Below are 15,308 nucleotides of genomic sequence, written 5' to 3'. Positions count from 1 at the left end.
GGGAAGGAAAAGAACAACGACACATACATGTTCACACCCAGGCTGTAACAAGACCTACACAAAGAGCTCGCACCTGAAAGCTCATCTCCGAACGCACACAGGAGAAAAACCTTATGCTTGCAACTGGAAAGGATGTGGCTGGAAGTTTGCACGATCTGATGAGCTAACCAGGCATTATCGTAAACACACTGGTGATCGACCTTTCCAGTGCCATCTATGCGAACGAGCTTTCTCTCGTTCTGATCATTTGTCTCTTCACATGAAACGCCACATGTAGACAACTCAATTACCGAATCTTCCGGATAAAACTCGTTTGAAATAAATTTAAATATTAAATGAATTCCTTGTAAATAGAACGAATTTTATATCAACGTGCTATTATCTGCACAATTATGTTTATATGTTTCGATAAAGTACTTATAATATTAATGTTTCATGATTGCACTCGCAAATACTGTATTAATTTGTTGCATTTTGTGAATTTATGTTTTATTCTTTATAGTTGTGGTTTTCTGTGGTTTACAAACGATAAACAACGATCAATAAATAAAACAAAACACAATAAGTTAATGTTTTCTCGAATTTATTTCAGTATATTATTAATTAAATGTGAGCAATTAGAGGTGAAAGAATGCGTTTGAAATACTGTATTGACTCTCAGCGTTTGACGATGACTTTGAAAAAATATATACCCCTATTATATTTTGGCTGTAGCTTGTATGAAGAAAAACCCACATTGATGGTTTTCCACAATCATGCAACCAAAATCTGTCTTATAGTCCCTAACCCTAACAATGTCAAAACTATTAATGATTTGCCACAAAAATCAGGTGACTAACTGTAACTATAAATTATAATATCCATTAAAAAAATCTCGCAAAATTTTCTGATTGAACAAAAACGTTTTCCTTCATGGTATCGATAAACAGGGAAAACACAATAATATAAAGTAGGCCTGCTGTAATTTTACAGACAGGGCAATGCAATGGTCAGATACGGCTCTTTAAAAAATGATTGGTCAACAAACACTGAATTCTCGTGATTTCCAGGTACGACGTCCGTATAGTACTCTTCTATGATAATAGGCCTAATCATAAGGAGTTACGTGGTGGTAACTCATTTTTACTTGGAAATTAAGACAAACGGGATACAGAACAGTAGGAGTGTCACGCCAAATGAGGTACCACTGCCAAATGAGGTACCGCACTTAACTTGGCGTTTAAGGCGCCAAATTAGGTACTATTGCAAAATTAAGTTCTAAATTGTCATTTTTTAGAATACAGTTTATATAAAACAAAAATATTTAAGCCAGTATTAAACTACAATATGTATTATGTGTTGTTACGCCTGTTATTAGATCACCATTACATTAAATTAAGTATAAAGCAGAAAATAGTTATCCTTTTTTGATTTTCGTCGAATAGATCGAAGCGGAAGTGCTTCGGTCATGGTCCGCAAATTATATGATAATTCAATGATTCACCTGTACCTTAAATTCCAACAAGGCTTTAGCAATCACAAATTCTGTTTGAAAAAATCGTAGTGCGGGGACGTATAGAAATGGCTTACCACTATTACTGCGGGGAAACACCATATTATTATGTGCCGAGGATTTATATGCCACAAATGACTTATCAACCTCCGTATGTTTTACCCTCACAGGTTTTAAATGATGTTGAGTCGCTATTACACGACTGGGATCACAGCATGGTAGGTCAACAACGCACAGAGACATGTTCACCAAACAGCCTAGCATCGGTCAGTGACTGTTCGTCGAGTATGCGTTCGTCCCCACCCGCATCATCCATTGCGGACTGCTACGATAATTTGCTCGACTTGGACTTTATCTTGAACAATTCTAACGCAGATCAACAGAAACGTTATATTGACGATTCATCAATGGGCATGGCGATAAAACAGGAACCGCACAGTCCACTTATGCGGTCAGATATGGATAATGTTTTTGCACCCTCTGACCTTACACATTTGACTGTTTCTATTCCAACTTCACCACTCATGGACCTGCTCATCAACTCTTCAAATGAAAGTGTTCTGACGTCACAACCACTTCAGAATCTACAGGTGAACCGAAGGAAAGAGCGCAGAACATGGGGAAGGAAAAGAACAACGACACATACATGTTCACACCCAGGCTGTAACAAGACCTACACAAAGAGCTCGCACCTGAAAGCTCATCTCCGAACGCACACAGGAGAAAAACCTTATGCTTGCAACTGGAAAGGATGTGGCTGGAAGTTTGCACGATCTGATGAGCTAACCAGGCATTATCGTAAACACACTGGTGATCGACCTTTCCAGTGCCATCTATGCGAACGAGCTTTCTCTCGTTCTGATCATTTGTCTCTTCACATGAAACGCCACATGTAGACAACTCAATTACCGAATCTTCCGGATAAAACTCGTTTGAAATAAATTTAAATATTAAATGAATTCCTTGTAAATAGAACGAATTTTATATCAACGTGCTATTATCTGCACAATTATTTTTATATGTTTCGATAAAGTACTTATAATATTAATGTTTCATGATTGCACTCGCAAATACTGTATTAATTTGTTGCATTTTGTGAATTTATGTTTTATTCTTTATAGTTGTGGTTTTCTGTGGTTTACAAACGATAAACAACGATCAATAAATAAAACAAAACACAATAAGTTAATGTTTTCTTGAATTTATTTCAGTATTATTATTAATTAAATGTGAGCAATTAGAGGTGAAAGAATGCGTTTGAAATACTGTATTGACTCTCAGCGTTTGACGATGACTTTGAAAAAATATATACCCCTATTATATTTTGGCTGTAGCTTGTATGAAGAAAAACCCACATTGATGGTTTTCCACAATCATGCAACCAAAATCTGTCTTATAGTCTCTAACCCTAACAATGTCAAAACTATTAATGATTTGCCACAAAAATCAGGTGACTAACTGTAACTATAAATTTTAATATCCTTTAAAAAAATCTCGCAAAATTTTCTGATTGAACAAAAACGTTTTCCTTCATGGTATCGATAAACAGGGAAAACACAATAATATAAAGTAGGCCTGCTGTAATTTTACAGACAGGGCAATGCAATGGTCAGATACGGCTCTTTAAAAAATGATTGGTCAACAAACACTGAATTCTCGTGATTTCCAGGTACGACGTCCGTATAGTACTCTTCTATGATAATAGGCCTAATCATAAGGAGTTACGTGGTGGTACCTCATTTTTACTTGGAAATTAAGACAAACGGGATACAGAACAGTAGGAGTGTCACGCCAAATGAGGTACCACTGCCAAATGAGGTACCGCACTTAATTTGGCGTTTAAGGCGCCAAATTAGGTACTATTGCAAAATTAAGTTCTAAATTGTCATTTTTTAGAATACAGTTTATATAAAACAAAAATATTTAAGCCAGTATTAAACTACAATATGTATTATGTGTTGTTACGCCTGTTATTAGATCACCATTACATTAAATTAAGTATAAAGCAGAAAATAGTTATCCTTTTTTGATTTTCGTCGAATAGATCGAAGCGGAAGTGCTTCGGTCATGGTCCGCAAATTATATGATACGCCTTGTGTGCCAAAATCTTTTTTACTGCTTTTAGTTGAATCACCGCGTGTACAGTTGTATTGTGCTGCAGAGCAGATTATCTGTAATGTGGGCTGTCTGCTTGGGGCTCTGTCTATCAAGGTACAACAAATGCGTCGTCATTTATTCTGAAGCTAATACTGTAGGCCTATATACCGTAATCAGGCGGTATTAAGGCTAGTTCACGTACAGCAGAATTCACGTAGAATGTGGTGTTGTTGCTTGATTGTAAACTTCCCAGATTCTTCATTAGAAAAGAACTATTTTTTAGAATACAGTTTATATAAAACAAAAATATTTAAGCCAGTATTAAACTACAATATGTATTATGTGTCGAATAGATCGAAGCGGAAGTGCGTCGGTCATGGTCCGCAAATTATATGATACGCCTTGTTATTAAGGCTAGTTCACGTACAGCAGAATTCACGTAGAATGTGGTGTTGTTGCTTGATTGTAAACTTCCCAGATTCTTCATTTCGTTGGAACCCTAACCCTAACAATGTCAAAACTATTAATGATTTGCCACAAAAATCAGGTGACTAACTATAAATTATAATATCCATTAAAAAAAATCTCGCAAAGTTTTCTGATTGAACAAAAACGTTTTCCTTCATGGTATCGATAAACAGGGAAAACACAATAATATAAAGTAGGCCTGCTGTAATTTTACAGACTGGGCAATGCAATGGTCAGATACGGCTCTTTAAAAAATGATTGGTCAACAAACACTGAATTCCCGTGATTTCCAGGTACGACGTCCGTATAGTACTCTTCTATGATAATAGGCCTAATCATAAGGAGTTACGTGGTGGTACCTCATTTTTACTTGGAAATTAAGACAAACGGGATACAGAACAGTAGGGGTGTCACGCCAAATGAGGTACCACTGCCAAATGAGGTACCGCACTTAATTTGGGTTTAATGCGCCAAATTAGGTACTATTGCAAAATTAAGTTCTAAATTGTCATTTTTTAGAATACAGTTTATATAAAACAAAAATATTTAAGCCAGTATTAAACTACAATATGTATTATGTGTTGTTACGCCTGTTATTAGATCACCATTACATTAAATTAAGTATAAAGCAGAAAATAGTTATTCTTTTTTTGATTTTCGTCGAATAGATCGAAGCGGAAGTGCTTCGGTCATGGTCCGCAAATTATATGATACGCCTTGTGTGCCAAAATCTTTTTACTGCTTTTAGTTGGATCACCGCGTGTACAGTTGTATTGTGCTGCAGAACAGATTATCTGTAATGTGGGCTGTCTGCTTGGAGCTCTGTCTATCAAGGTACAACAAATGCGTCGTCATTTATTCTGAAGCTAATACTGATAGGCCTATATACCGTAATCAGGCGGTATTAAGGCTAGTTCACGTACAGCAGAATTCACGTAGAATGTGGTGTTGTTGCTTGATTGTAAACTTCCCAGATTCTTCATTAGAAAAGAACTATTTTTTAGAATACAGTTTATATAAAAAAAAAATATTTAAGCCAGTATTAAACTACAATATGTATTATGTGTCGAATAGATCGAAGCGGAAGTGCTTCGGTCATGGTCCGCAAATTATATGATACGCCTTATTATTAAGGCTAGTTCACGTACAGCAGAATTCACGTAGAATGTGGTGTTGTTGCTTGATTGTAAACTTCCCAGATTCTTCATTTCGTTGGAACCCTAACCCTAACAATGTCAAAACTATTAATGATTTGCCACAAAAATCAGGTGACTAACTATAAATTATAATATCCATTAAAAAAAATCTCGCAAAGTTTTCTGATTGAACAAAAACGTTTTCCTTCATGGTATCGATAAACAGGGAAAACACAATAATATAAAGTAGGCCTGCTGTAATTTTACAGACTGGGCAATGCAATGGTCAGATACGGCTCTTTAAAAAATGATTGGTCAACAAACACTGAATTCCCGTGATTTCCAGGTACGACGTCCGTATAGTACTCTTCTATGATAATAAGCCTAATCATAAGGAGTTACGTGGTGGTACCTCATTTTTACTTGGAAATTAAGACAAACGGGATACAGAACAGTAGGGGTGTCACGCCAAATGAGGTACCGCACTTAATTTGGCGTTTAAGGCGCCAAATTAGGTACTATTGCAAAATTAAGTTCTAAATTGTGATTTTTTAGAATACAGTTTATATAAAACAAAAATATTTAAGCCAGTATTAAACTACAATATGTATTATGTGTTGTTACGCCTGTTATTAGATCACCATTACATTAAATTAAGTATAAAGCAGAAAATAGTTATTCTTTTTTGATTTTCGTCGAATAGATCGAAGCGGAAGTGCTTCGGTCATTGTCCGCAAATTATATGATACGCCTTGTGTGCCAAAATCTTTTTTACTGCTTTTAGTTGAATCACCGCGTGTACAGTTGTATTGTGCTGCAGAGCAGATTATCTGTAATGTGGGCTGTCTGCTTGGGGCTCTGTCTATCAAGGTACAACAAATGTGTCGTCATTTATTCTGAAGCTAATACTGTAGGCCTATATACCGTAATCAGGCGGTATTAAGGCTAGTTCACGTACAGCAGAATTCACGTAGAATGTGGTGTTGTTGCTTGATTGTAAACTTCCCAGATTCTTCATTTCGTTGGAAATAAATTTAAATATTAAATGAATTCCTTGTAAATAGAAAGAATTTTATATCAACGTGCTATTATCTGCACAATTATTTTTATATGTTTCGATAAAGTACTTATAATATTAATGTTTCATGATTGCACTCGCAAATACTGTATTAATTTGTTGCATTTTGTGAATTTATGTTTTATTCTTTATAGTTGTGGTTTTCTGTGGTTTACAAACGATAAACAACGATCAATAAATAAAACAAAACACAATAAGTTAATGTTTTCTCGAATTTATTTCAGTATATTATTAATTAAATGTGAGCAATTAGAGGTGAAAGAATGCGTTTGAAATACTGTATTGACTCTCAGCGTTTGACGATGACTTTGAAAAAATATATACCCCTATTATATTTTGGCTGTAGCTTGTATGAAGAAAAACCCACATTGATGGTTTTCCACAATCATGCAACCAAAATCTGTCTTATAGTCCCTAACAATGTCAAAACTATTAATGATTTGCCACAAAAATCAGGTGACTAACTATAAATTATAATATCCATTAAAAAAAATCTCGCAAAGTTTTCTGATTGAACAAAAACGTTTTCCTTCATGGTATCGATAAACAGGGAAAACACAATAATATAAAGTAGGCCTGCTGTAATTTTACAGACTGGGCAATGCAATGGTCAGATACGGCTCTTTAAAAAATGATTGGTCAACAAACACTGAATTCCCGTGATTTCCAGGTACGACGTCCGTATAGTACTCTTCTATGATAATAAGCCTAATCATAAGGAGTTACGTGGTGGTACCTCATTTTTACTTGGAAATTAAGACAAACGGGATACAGAACAGTAGGGGTGTCACGCCAAATGAGGTACCACTGCCAAATGAGGTACCGCACTTAATTTGGCGTTTAAGGCGCCAAATTAGGTACTATTGCAAAATTAAGTTCTAAATTGTCATTTTTTAGAATACAGTTTATATAAAACAAAAATATTTAAGCCAGTATTAAACTACAATATGTATTATGTGTTGTTACGCCTGTTATTAGATCACCATTACATTAAATTAAGTATAAAGCAGAAAATAGTTATCCTTTTTTTATTTTCGTAGAATAGATCGAAGCGGAAGTGCTTCGGTCATGGTCCGCAAATTATATGATACGCCTTGTGTGCCAAAATCTTTTTACTGCTTTTAGTTGAATCACCGCGTGTACAGTTGTATTGTGCTGCAGAGCAGATTATCTGTAATGTGGGCTGTCTGCTTGGGGCTCTGTCTATCAAGGTAAAACAAATGCGTCGTCATTTATTCTGAAGCTAATACTGTAGGCCTATATACCGTAATCAGGCGGTATTAAGGATAGTTCACGTACAGCAGAATTCACGTAGAATGTGGTGTTATTGCTTGATTGTAAACTTCCCAGATTCTTCATTAGAAAAGAACTATTTTTTAGAATACAGTTTATATAAAACAAAAATATTTAAGCCAGTATTAAACTACAATATGTATTATGTGTTGTTACGCCTGTTATTAGATCACCATTACATTAAATTAAGTATAAAGCAGAAAATAGTTATCCTTTTTTTTATTTTCGTCGAATAGATCGAAGCGGAAGTGCTTCGGTTATGGTCCGCAAATTATATGATACGCCTTGTGTGCCAAAATCTTTTTACTGCTTTTAGTTGAATCACCGCGTGTACAGTTGTATTGTGCTGCAGAACAGATTATCTGTAATGGGGCTCTGTCTATCAAGGTACAACAAATGCGTCGTCATTTATTCTGAAGCTAATACTGTAGACCTATATACCGTAATCAGGCGGTATTAAGGCTAGTTCACGTACAGCAGAATTCACGTAGAATGTGGTGTTGTTGCTTGATTGTAAACTTCCCAGATTCTTCATTAGAAAAGAACTATTTTTTTGAATACAGTTTATATAAAACAAAAATATTTAAGCCAGTATTAAACTACAATATGTATTATGTGTTGTTACGCCTTTTATTAGATCACCATTACATTAAATTAAGTATAAAGCAGAAAATAGTTATCCTTTTTTTTATTTTCGTCGAATAGATCGAAGCGGAAGTGCTTCGGTCATGGTCCGCAAATTATATGATAATTCAATGATTCACCTGTACCTTAAATTCCAACAAAGCTTTAGCAATCACACATTCTGTTTGAAAAAATCGTAGTGCGGGGACGTATAGAAATGGCTTACCACTATTACTGCGGGGAAACACCATATTATTATGTGCCGAGGATTTATATGCCACAAATGACTTATCAACCTCCGTATGTTGAACAGGAGAAAAACCTTATGCTTGCAACTGGAAAGGATGTGGCTGGAAGTTTGCACGATCTGATGAGCTAACCAGGCATTATCTATTATTATCTATTTTTTAATATAAATTAAACTATTATTTTAAAAAAATAGTAAAGTAAATATTGACTAACCATTGAAAAAAGGTACAAAAACCATGCCTTCATTTGCATATTTGAAATAGTTATTAAAGTTGATAATCGCGTTTGTTGTTACGTAACACAGCGTTCAATGAAATACGGTACAATAGTGTGTTGAAAACAATTAAATTATCATTATTTAATTATTAGTAATTCGTTAGGCCTAGGATTTCAATAAAAAAAATCACATCATAAACGGGTACTGTCATTATGACCAAATAAAGTGTATTCTAAAAATCACATTTGAATATAAATGTATATCTGGTAGCCTGTCTTGATAATAATTACATTTCTGACATTAACACTTCATAATTACCCTAGTTCAAAAAACAAGGGTTTAGAAAAATTGAGTTAAAACTCAATAGTTGTTCCTCTACACGGAAATATTTAGTAAAAGGCGAAAGATTTATGCGTGATGCAGAGAAACAAGAGTAAAGAAAATCATGCGACAACGGTATATGTATACAATTACCTATCGAAATAAATAGGTTTGAAATAGTGTGTGTTATTAACAAAAGTTAGAAACAATGTTGAACCTGTTTTGGAGTTTTTAACACCACAAATCCAAAGTCCCGTAATATAAATTAAACTATTATATTTAAAAAATAGTAACGTAAATATTGAATAAACCATTGAAAAAAAGTACAAAAACCATGCCTTCATTGGCATATTTGAAATAGTTATTGAAGTTGATAATCGCGTTCGTTGTTACCTAAACACACCGTTCAATGAAATACGGTACAATAGTGTGTTGAAAACAATTAAATTATCATTATTTAATTATTAGTAATTTGTTAGGACTATGAATTCAATAAAAAAAATCACATCATAAACGGGTACTTTACATATGACCAAATAAAGTGTACTCTAAAAATCACATTTGAATATAAATGCATATCTGGTAGCCTGTCTTGATAATAATGACATTTCTGACATTAACATTTCATAATTACCCTCGTTCAAAAAACAAGGGTTGAGAAAAATTGAGTTAAAGTATGTATGTATAGGCATACAACGTATAGGATAGAACTTTCACTAAAGCGTGGTTCCCACTAGAGACGCAACACAAGGACGTACGTGCAACGCAAGCGAGTTGACCAATGACAAGCTACTGTTCGAATAATCCATCGCTTATGATTGGTCAAATCACTTACGTTGCGAGTGGGAACCAAGCTTTACTGGTAATCCCACCCTCACCAAATTGTATAAAAAATATAAAAAAAATGAATACTTAAGCCTACACCACAGGTCCTCCTCACGTGGTACTCTAGTCAAATTACCGACCTTTTCCTGAGCTGTATGCGAGTAAATATTTTGTATAGCGTCACGAACTCCTCTCACGTATGTTTCCGAGCGGTTGAAAATACTTTAGGAACTCCCTTGTGACATAAAAGTATACACACAAAATCCACAAAGTTGTAAAAATAACTCAAAACAAAGCTTTAATTTCAATCAACTTCAACTTTTAACAATCCAGTAAGCACTTTAAACAACAGCTTCACACTAACTGTACAATATAAATATCCAACCTCTAATCCAACCTCTAATCCAACAACCTTCTTCAAAATAAATGCTTCAATCAAAAATCCTTCTCCCTCTTACAATTGTCATACTTCCCCTTATATACAATATGTTCATAACCTTCTAGATCATTCCTTATACTTCTTCTTATTCTATTAATTACAGTTTCTATTAATAGCATACTGGAATGTTCTTGATTGTTCTTATTAATTACACATGGTTTCTTAAATCAAAACATCTTATTCTAGAATGTTCATGTAAATACAGTACTATGTTACTCTATATGTTAGGGAATGGTAATTTATTACAATAGGCCTACTTAATAAAATATTTATTTATTCTATTCTTAATTTCATAAATTACCCTTATAGAGATATAAGGGTTGAGACAAATTGAGTTGAAACTCAATAGTTGTTCCTCTACACGGAAATCTTTAGTAAAAGGCGAAAGATTTATGCGTTATGCAGAGAAACCAGAGTAAAGAAAAACATGCGACAACGGTATATGTATACAATTACCTATCGAAATAAATAGGTTTGAAATAGTGTGTGTTATCAACAAAAGTTAGAAACAATTGTGAATCTGTTTTTGGAGTTTTTAGCACCACAAATCCAAAGTCCCGTAATATAAATTAAACTATTATTATAAAAAAATAGTAACGTAAATATTGACTAACCATTGAAAAAAAGTACAAAAACCATGCCTTCATTTTTGCATATTTGAAATAGTTATTGAAGTTGATAATCGCGTTTGTTGTTACGTAACAACACAGCGTTCAATGAAATACGGTACAATAGCGTGTTGAAAACAATTAAATTATCATTACTTAATTATTTGTAATTTGTTAGGCCTATGATTTCAATAAAAAAAATCCCATCATAAACGGGTACTGTCATTATGACCAAATAAAGTGTATTCTAAAAATCACATTTGAATATAAATGTATATCTCGTAGCTTGTCTTGATAATAATTACATTTCTGACATTAACATTTCTTAATTACCCTCGTTCAAAAAACAAGGGTTGAGAAAAATTGAGTTGAAACTCAATAGTTGTTCCTCTACACGGAAATCTTTAGTAAAAGGCGAAAGATTTATGCGTGATGCAGAGAAACCAGAGTAAAGACAAATACGTCACTTACAGTATATGTATGTCATTCCACATCGCAATACATAGGTGTTGGTTATTAACCAACTGATATTGTAAGAGATTTTAAAAGCGTTGTAAGATAAACTAAATATAGCATTACAAAAAGTGTTAAACTTATTAATAGTAAGAAGAATAATTGTAGTTAAAATATTTCTAGTTGAAAACTGTTGAAACAGTGCTACTTATTTGCATATTCAAATTAATTTTTCCAGGTGACAATTTTGCTGCCATTTCGTAAAATTTAAGACAGAGTTTTAACAAAATGACAAAATAATTACGACTGAATAGTCTATTGCAACAATGTATTATTTTTTTCTTGATATTTAGTATCGATCGCAAAGCTTTCTTGAAATTCTCAATTATTTTAAGTTTTCGCCGATCGTGTTGTTGCGTGCTTAAGATTTCATGTGCGTCGCGTAATTTCTGCGTGGTGCGTACATGCGTTGCTCGTACCAACGAGTTGCCACACTACCATACCAACAATAACTTTAATTTATTTACATTCTGTATTGCTTTTGCTGCTCGACAAGTACTTTTTACAAAAATTAGAAAGTTAAAGCGAGTTCTTAAGATTTTCTGGCGGAGATCAAACTAAGTTGATGTCATGCCAATGGTAGGTTTTACAATTTACATTGAGCCGTTGATTTACAGCATATTAATGTTAGACCTCTACAATGATTCCAAAATAAAGTATGTAGGCATATAAGGTATAGGATAGAACTTTCACTAAAGCGTGGTTCCCACTAGAAACGCAACACAAGGACGTACGTGCAACGGAAGCGAGTTGACCAATGACAAGCTACTGTTCGAATAATCCATCGCTTATGATTGGTCAAATCACTTACATTGCGTGTGGGAACCAAGCTTTACTGGTAATCCCACCCTCACCAAATTATATAAACAATGTTATTCTACTCTTATTTCATAAATTATCCTTGTAGAAATACAAGGGTTGAGAAAAATTGAGTTAAAACTCAATAGTTGTTCCTCTACACGGAAATCTTTAGTAAAAGGCGAAAGATGTATACGTGATGCAGAGAAACCAGAGTAACGAAAAACTTGTGACAATGGGAATACTGTATGTATAAAATTACCTATCAAAATAAATAGGTTTCAAATATTCTGTGTTATTAACAAAAGTTAGTACTGTATTGTTGAACCTGTATTGGAATTTTTAACACTAAAAGTTTAAAGTATCTTAATATAGGTTAAAGAAATTATTATAAAAATAGTAACATAAATATTAACAACACGTGGAAAAAAGTACAAAACCCATGCCTTAATTTGTATATTTAAAATAGTTATTGAAGTTGATAATCGCGTTCGTCGCTACGTATTTAAAAAATTAAAGACTCTAATTATTAGTAATTTTTTAGGCCTGTGATTTAATTTAAAAATACATCATAATGTGTACGGTGTAGCTGCTTCGTCTTGACCAAATAAAGTTTATTCTACAAATCACCATTGAGAATATAAATGTATATCTCGTAGGTTGTCTTGACAATAATTAAATAATAATAGTTCTGACGTTAACACTTCATAATTACCCTCGTTAGAAAAAACAAGGGTTGAGACAAATTGAGTTAAAACTCAGTTTTTCCTCTACACGGAAATCTTTAGTAAAAGGCGAATGTTTTTGCTTGACAAAATAAAAATACGCCATTTTTCATGATGATTTCTTCAGTGTGTTTTAGATTAATTTCCCATACATAAAATGTATTCGTTGGATTCTCCATTTTAATCAAATCACAAAAGTAATAAAAACAATTTGAATAGCGCACAATTGCAATAGAACTTTAACATGACAGAACATTCCGAATTTGTTTCCATAATCTCTTCGGTAGTTTGATTGACATCGTCATTGTACCCCCGAAAAAATAAATGTGTGAAAGATTTTGTTACTGTAATATACCATTTTAATGTCACATATAGTTATTCACTTTGACCGTGACATATTGCTAATAATTTGAGAGAGAATACATACAAAAAAAAAACATTTTTATTTTACTGTATTAATCTAATAATATCTATATAATATATAGGCCTTCTAAGAATATTTCGATTCTTTCTGGGAACATCCTTGTATCAAAAAATAGATCTAATAACAAACACATTACTGAGGGTTCTTACTAAGACTAACCAACAATATAAATAAATACTACCTATCAATTAAACAAAAAAAAACGATCAGGTCCAGTGTGTTATAATTTACATTGAAATTTCCGTTTTATTTCGTCTATTATGTAGGCCTAACCGTACTATATCCTGCCATTGTAATATGTAGGCCTAATACTTTTTGAGGCCGAGTTGACGGGGGGCCGAGTTGACTTGGAGCCGACTTGACGTGGGACTGCGCACCATGAAAATATAACCACATCGATTCCTGGCCATAAGGAATATACTGTGCAAAACTGACTTGGCTAGATGAAACTAAGACAAGGCCATATACAAATTAGTGTTTACCGACCGACCGACAAAGTGAGCTGTAGCGTCGCGTTGCACGCGACTAAAACGAAAAACGAAAAAAAAGATATACGATGTAGCTATAGGAATCACACCTGGTATCTACAATACAAGGCCTGAATGCCAAGCTAATACTAATGGTATACATGGGGCAAAAGAAATGGCGAGGATTGACATGTCTAATTCTCAACCAACACTAATAAAAATGGATTGGAGATTTAACTCCACTCCACTTTAACTGCTTTGTGCATGTCCCTAGGGTGGACAAAACAGGGGGTGGTGTTGGAGATTTGTCTAAGTCTAGCTTAGTTGTAAACATGAAAACTGATTTACATATAATTATATGCATCATTTGAAGCTATACATGTGCAGATTAATCGAAATCTCTTCATTTAGTTAACATATATCGACCACCAGAATTTCTCAATGACTTTGAAAAAATGTTGTTTGACTATTCTCTTTTCGTCTGAAATTGTTTTTTTGTGGAGATTTCAATATTCATAATGGATAATACTAAAAATGTGGCAGCGAATAGATTTAAAGGACTGCTTAAATCGTTTGGTCTCCAGCAGCATATAAATGAACCCTTACACTGTAGTGGGCACTGCCTCGACCTAATCATCACTAGAGATGATCTACTGCTCTCGGATGTAAAGATACACCCTGACCTGTCAGATCATTTTGCCATATTTTACAAGTTTGTTCTTAAACGGCCCACAACACATAAAACTGTAAGAAAAGGTCGCAACCTAAAACAAATTGATATTGAGAAATTTACAAATGACATTCAAGCTTGTGAGTCTAATATAACCGATGTAAGTGTAATTCTTGAAGATAGTGTAGAAAGCTATTCTGATCTCAGAGCTGTACTTGATTTATATGCACCAGTTCAAAAAAAAAAACAAGTAGGCAAAGGGAAGCTAAACCGTGGTATACAGATGAAATTCGATCTGAACGGAAAGTACGTCGTCAACTTGAACGTAAGTGGATGAAATTAAAGCTTCTTAAGGATAGATAGGAATACTGTGACCAAAGATGCGTAGTAAACGGACTGATTGAAAAGGCCAAGACGCGGTATTACTCTAGTCTGGTTAGTTACTGCACAGGTGATCAAAAGAAACTTTTCAATTTAGTAAATAAACTTACATCGCTCCTTCCTTCGTCTGTGTCTCAGATGAAGCTCTTGCTAAAAGATTTACTGTGTTGTTTTTGTAAGTAAAATTAAATCAATTCGTGATTCTCTAGAAAATGAAAATACAGCAGAAGTTATAACTGCTTCTGATAAATGTAATATATCTTATGGTTTAACTAGGTCCATACAGTTTGAACCTGCAAGTGAGGAGGAAATCTGCCTACAAGAGTGCATCATAGTAATGAAACGGCATTACTTCGTGTAAATAACGATATCCTACAGTACGTGCGATGGATGGTGCAGCATTTGATACGGTTGACCATTCTGTGTTGTTAAATAGACTCAGTACGTATATTGGTATTGAAAGAAATGCACTTGATTGGTGCC

The 15,308-nt window shown here is 33.9% G+C and overlaps 4 non-coding genes across 4 annotated transcripts; all 4 read right to left on the bottom strand.

Annotated features, from left to right (window-relative positions):
* Window positions 1-8,970: 8,970 nt before the first annotated feature.
* LOC140041312 (U5 spliceosomal RNA) lies at window positions 8,971-9,091 on the bottom strand. Its single transcript, XR_011842917.1, has one exon. It is a non-coding gene; the product is annotated as a U5 spliceosomal RNA (small nuclear RNA).
* A 1,446-nt stretch (window positions 9,092-10,537) lies between these two features.
* LOC140041292 (U5 spliceosomal RNA) lies at window positions 10,538-10,658 on the bottom strand. The gene has a single exon (XR_011842899.1). It is a non-coding gene; the product is annotated as a U5 spliceosomal RNA (small nuclear RNA).
* A 521-nt stretch (window positions 10,659-11,179) lies between these two features.
* LOC140041291 (U5 spliceosomal RNA) lies at window positions 11,180-11,299 on the bottom strand. The gene has a single exon (XR_011842898.1). It is a non-coding gene; the product is annotated as a U5 spliceosomal RNA (small nuclear RNA).
* A 959-nt stretch (window positions 11,300-12,258) lies between these two features.
* Window positions 12,259-12,377, bottom strand: LOC140041307 (U5 spliceosomal RNA). Its single transcript, XR_011842913.1, has one exon. It is a non-coding gene; the product is annotated as a U5 spliceosomal RNA (small nuclear RNA).
* Between the last annotated feature and the right edge of the window lie 2,931 nt (window positions 12,378-15,308).

Source organism: Antedon mediterranea, chromosome 2 (assembly GCF_964355755.1).
Source record: "Antedon mediterranea chromosome 2, ecAntMedi1.1, whole genome shotgun sequence".
In the NCBI taxonomy this organism is placed as follows: Eukaryota; Metazoa; Echinodermata; class Crinoidea; order Comatulida; family Antedonidae; genus Antedon; species Antedon mediterranea.
The sequence above is the reverse complement of the archived record's forward strand: the minus strand, read 5'-3'. Positions and strand labels throughout refer to the sequence as shown.